Below are 6,183 nucleotides of genomic sequence, written 5' to 3' on the forward strand. Positions count from 1 at the left end.
ACCAATAATCAAGGAAACCTCCCTGATTCATACCAACCATTTTCCCATCTCCATGTCAAAGAAGAGGCATGTAACAAGCTGCTTAATGGACCAATACAGAATCATAGCCAACAGTAATTCCTGGGGTGCCATAAAGTTGCAGATTCCTTCTTGAGAAAAGCATAGTTTTGTCACATGTGCAAGACATCTGGTTTGAAAGAGAGATCAGTAGGAGGTGAAGGTTAGAAATACAATTTAGGGGTCACTTTGAATTGTTTTGTAGGTGGTATGAATTCTGCATAAATTTGTTGTACACATAGAATGAATGTAACTTGGATCAGATTCACACCCTATATTATGCTAAGTTTAGGTGAAAACCCTAAACAACAGTTTACTAATATCTGAGCAGAAAAACCCACCAATTCCTGAGCTACCCCCCCCAGGTATTATCCATTAGTTGGAGTTCATACCTATCTCTGAACAGGAAAACAAGGAAATCCTGAACTCCCCTAAGTGCAGAATTTGAAAACCTCCCAATCCTCACTCTGAAAATCTCTGCCCTAGAAAGCTCCACTCCATAACAAATCACATTAAAAGGCTGTGTCTGCTCACTTCTCTGCTGCCTTCTCCAGGGAGCAGAGGCAGCCACTCCTGGATTTCTTCCTCCACTGGCTAGATCCTCCAATATAAACAACTTTTATGAGATTTACTGCCAGGTTTGACTCTGCTTGGAAGGAGCCAAGAAGCACAGCAAAGGAGAGGTGAAGTAGGAGTAAGGACAAGGCTCCTGATGCCCTTCCTAAGTTCAACTGGGGATACCCTCCCATGGGAGTTGTGACACCTCTGCTGAAGAGGCCTCCTCTCAGAATTATGTGCTTCTTTGACTCTCCTGTCTCAAGATTCCATTCCATAGGGACATTGTCCCACCTCTGAGCTGTGTGGTTTCTGAGCTCCCGTATCTCAGGATGCATTTTCATTGGGATACTGTCTCTCTTCAGATCTGTCTTGTTCCTAGGCTCCCAAGTCCCAGGACAGCTTTCCATGTGAGCAGGCAGGCCAAAAGTATGAGTTTTATCTGGAGGACCAATTCATTGATGAGAGTTGCCTGTCATGCTAGGAGCCAGGTTCTTCAGGGAGTCACGCTAGAGAGTCTGCCTTGTAGCTGATCAGGCTCGAAAGATTCCATGTGAGGTGTTCTGAGCACTGCTGCTAAGTGTTCTGAGGGTATAACCTCCAGCAAGTTCCAAAGTCCAGACATGGTGAGTGGAGGGTCACTGCCCATGATTGGGATGAGCAGGCTGCTGATCAGACCTAGATGGAGTGGTGGTTCCTGCCTGGGAATAGTTGGGAAGACAGATGGAGGACAGGCACAAGTGCTACTGAAATCCAAATCTCTGCAGCGTGGAAAAGACCCAACACTCATCTGGAATCTTGGCCCAGTAGTATTATGTTGTGTCCCTCAGCACACTCTATCCCTAAGAGAGGGGCTCATGTCACTCATGACTCACTGGCCAATCAGGGTGTCTAGGCAGGAGAGAAGGTAGGTCCTTCTAGGTGCCCTGCTCTAGGTAATGCTCTATTTATGAGCGGAATGTGTGATGAGATGTAAGAGCTGCTGCTGGATGTTGTGAGGGAAGCTAGAGCAAGTTCTGAAGTCCAAAAATGGTGAGTGGACAGTCATTGCCCACATATGGGAGGAGTAGGCTGCTGAACACAGCTAGCTGGAGTGGTGGTTCCTGCCTGAGGCTGGATGAGAAGACAGATAAGTAAGCTATGGGAGGACAGGCACAAGGGCTACTGAAATGCCAATGTGTGCAGACCTGGAAAAGGTATGGCCCTGAACTGGAAGCCTACTACTGGTAGTTACGCTTTTTCCCTTCAGCACACTCTAACCCTAAGTGAGGGACTCATGTCACTCAAGACACACTAGCCAATCAGGGCCTGCAGGCCTAAGAGGAGGCCTGTTCTACCAGGCCCCAAGCTGCAGGTTCTGCCATTTCTGAACTTGCTGCAGCATCTCTTAGCACGTCAGGGTGCTGTGAGGGGAGATCTGGCAAGATCTGAAGTTGCAACAGGGTGAGCTCAGGTTCACTGCCCACAACGGGGAAGAGAAAGAAGCTGAGCTCTAGGAGCTGGTGGGGTGGATTCTCACTGAAATTGGGTGGTAAGCAGCAACAATGTGCAGCCACCTCCTAGGTCTCTTGTGGTCCTAGTAATTTCTTTGAGCCAGAGTGGCCTCTGAATAACTTCACTATGAGGCTACATTTGGGCAAAACTTTTGGAGCAGGGGCTTGTGTGTAGAAGCATCTTTGTTAAGATGCCAAATCCAGAGAGCATTAATTTCTCTAAAATCTTCAACAAGTTCTGCCCTTAGCATTTAACATTCAGGTGTAAGATCCATTTAGAGTTAATCTTAGGGAGGTTCTGGCTCACATGCCAGGTATTTTTGTTTTGTTTTTATATTATTATCTGTTAGGCCTGGAATGTAGGTTTTGTACGTGTCAAGCATATACTCCTGTATTGATCTTCATCATGATATTAATACTACTTGAACCTTCTGAGTCACATTGTTTCAACTGTGTGATTTTTTTTTCCTTTTTAGTGCTTGTCTTAAACATTTTTTTCAATGAATAATATTATTTTTTCTATAAGTAATGTGTGTCTGGTCCTCTAGCATTCAGAATATGGCCTCAGAATTTCTGAACTTAGAGTAATGGATAGGTGTGTGCTCCTATGTATGTCAAGGTAAGCTTTTCAGAGGCCAATAGGGAATGGCAAGTGAAGCTTCAGTGACTCCTACGACTCCTTGAAAGGTCCTGATCCACTGCACACAATGTTGTTCTACTAAGGACTGCTAGCATACTAGTGAAGTGTCAAAATGGATGACAGCCAAGAGCGATGACTGCTCCCCCCTTTTTTATGACTCTCCTAAGGTGACCTTGCCTCCCCACTCAACTACCTCATTTCCTTAGAGTTGTACCAAACAAATTTATTGTTGCTGGTACTTGAGGCTGGCATGGGATGTTCAGATTGGGGCTTTCAGTCATTTACAGGCTGTTACAATGGATAATGAAGTTAGATCTGCCCCTTCTAGTCTTGTCTCTGGAGTTTGATTCTCAGGATTCTTCGAGGGCTCTGTTGCCACTCTGTTGCCAGTTGCCCGCAGTTCTTGATTCCCATATTTATGTAGGTACTGGCAATCAGTACTAATTATTTGCAAGACCAGTGAATCCCCTCTGCTGAACCAACTCTCATGCCCAATGTTGCCTATTTTTGACCAACATTTACATTGCTGATGCTTTCATCTGTTTTGTAACTGTTTAAACATAGATTTCATTTTAGGAAGATCATATCAACGTTACAATTGAAAGTGAGGCACTTCAGGTTTCTAGAAGATGTGTACATAACTAGAGGGAATGAATAGTTTGAAGAAACTTGAGCAAAGATCTGTCAGTTCTTTCTATCTATTGTTTGTTTGATTAATTCCTGCAGAGTATTATGTGCCCCTGACTATTCTGTAATTCATTGCATAGACCAGGCTACTGTCCAGCTTTATGAGATATACCTGCCTCTGTCTCCTGAGGGTTGTTGGAATTAAAGGCATGATAAAATACACCCAGCTTGCCTATTGTTTTTATACTCAGGAACTGTTCATACACTTTCTCTGAGGTGGGGTAAGCACAGTTGATCTGTTTACTTGTCTCCCCTCTTTATGTCTGTTAATTAGCATTTCTTTTTCAAAGCTACATCTTTTTTGAAATTTTAAATTTATTTTTATTTTAATTAGAGTTTATTCACTTTGTATCCCCCTGTAGCTCTCCCTCCCACCTCCCCTCCCAGTCCCACCATCACTCCCTCTCCCCTACCAGTACCCCTCCCCCAGTCAACTGATAAGGGAGGTCCTCCTCCCCTTCCCTCTGATCCTAGTCTATAAGGACTCATCAGGATTGGCTGTATTGTCTTCCTCCCTGGCCTGATAAGGCTAGGTGTGGGGAACACACCTGCAGGATAAGCACTCAGGAGGCAGAGGCAGGAGGATCATGTTTCCAAAACTTTTTAAGGAATTATTTATTATTTATACAACATTCTGCCTGCACATTAGATCTCAGTATAGATGGTTGTGAGCCACCATGTGGTTGCTGGAAATTGAACTCATGACCTTTGGAAGGATAGCAAGTAGTGCCCTTAAACTCTGAGCCACCTCTTCAGCCTCATCCAAGAACATTAAGGAGGAACTTAAGGTATTAATTTGTTTGTGGTCCTTTCTTTCTTCCGATTTGTTGGTTTATTTATTTATTTATCTATTTATTTATTTATTTATTTTACATTGTTCTGCTGCATGTACCACTGCAAGCCATACGAGGGCATGAGATCTCACTATAGATGGTTGTGAGCCACCATGTGGTTGCTGGGAATTGAACTCAGGACCAAGAGCAGCCAATGCTATTAACATCTGAGCAACCTCTCTAGCCCTGGTCCCACTCTTCTTCATGTTGCTTAAATTTTCTAAAACATAAATGAATGTGTTATGAACATCTGTAGAAAGAGGCATTGTCTTCCAAGGAAGAAAATGAAAAGATGATTAACAAATGTCTTAATGATTCTTTCCTATGGTCACACATAAGTTTGAATGAATACTGTCAAGTTCATCTCAAATGTCACCATATGGTGAATTAAATTTATCATTGTGTTTTCAGGATGATGTTTCTTACTCATGACCACTGGGAGGCTGTATGCTGCCTTAGTTGAGCTAACTGGATGGATGAGTAAATTGCACCTTTTCATGGGGAGGTGGGGAGGCCAGCCTTGAACTTGTGATCCTCCTATGTCAGCCTTCTGAATGCTGGGGTTCAAAGCTTGGGCCGCTAAGGTGAGATTATTGAAGCAGATGGTACATTTATCTGTTTGCAAGGGTTATCACCTTTTGAGATTTCCAAACTTGATATGGTTAATGTATCTCACACATTTAATAATTATTAAAATGTATCCCTCTGCCATTTCACGCAACCCCTAACCAACTGTAATTCCAACTTCAGGGAATCCACTGTCCTCTTCTATCCTCCACGGAAACACATACACACTCACACACACACGAACATGTGTGTCTTTTAAAAAATAAGTGTGCAATCGGCATCACAACCAGAAAGCATATTTTGAAGAGATGCAGCTGAGAAGCACCGTGATAATGTCGCCTTGACTCGCTGAATATTTCTGCAAGTGTTTCATACCATTCTTCTTCAGTAGAAGGTGTTCATATGTTCCCTATACAAAACAAAAATAGAACGCTGTGTCTCCCTGCAATTGCATGGGACTTCTGTAGTTTCTCCTGCCTTCTTTGCTTTTTTGTTTTCAACACATTAAGAATTTCCAGTAATGGAGATTTAAAAATTGAAATAAATGAAGATTTAAATCTTTCTTCCATCTGCTATTTTTTTCTGTAAACTCTACTGTGTGCCTTCCTTGTGAAAGGAACCTGGCAAAGTGCCAGCAGGCATGGCTTTGATGTTTGGATTATTATTATCATCATCATCATCATCATCATCATCATTATCATCATTTTGGATTTTTTGAGACTGGGTTTCTCTGTGTAGCTCTGGCTGTCTTGGACTTGTTCTGTAGGCCAGGCTTGCCTCAAACTCACAGAGATCTTACTGCCTCTGCCTCTCCAGTGCTAGGATTAAATGTTTGCACCACAATGCTTGGAAGGACTTTCTTATAGCCTGGTTGAAGTCATACTATGGGACTTAAGACATGTCCAGACATGTGAGTGTGAAGAGCTGACAGCAGGTACAAGCCCCTGTTTTTGAAAGACAGGTTTTCTCTGTGTGACCTTGCATGTTCTGGAATGATTTACAAACCCAGATGACTTGGAACTCACACAGACCCTGCCTACTTCTGCTTGCCCCACTGATTGTTACAGGTGTCTGACACCACACTTGGTTTTTTGTTATTATCTTAAAAAATGATTTATAGTCTCTGCCTTCCTGAGAGCAGCCCTGTTTTTTACTGAGAGAGTCAGCACTCACTAAAAGAAAGTGTGGCAGGGATCCCAGGATTTATTTTTTAGGGAGGAGGGACTTGCTGGGCCCTGGCTGAGCAGGAGAATTTAAACTGGACGCATTTAAACTGGGATTATGTTGTGGCTGTGGGGCCAATAAACTATCTGTACTTACTAATGGATGCTTCTGTTTTTTGTCCTCTCCT

Source organism: Meriones unguiculatus (genome assembly GCF_030254825.1).
Source record: "Meriones unguiculatus strain TT.TT164.6M chromosome 13 unlocalized genomic scaffold, Bangor_MerUng_6.1 Chr13_unordered_Scaffold_28, whole genome shotgun sequence".
In the NCBI taxonomy this organism is placed as follows: domain Eukaryota; kingdom Metazoa; phylum Chordata; class Mammalia; order Rodentia; family Muridae; genus Meriones; species Meriones unguiculatus.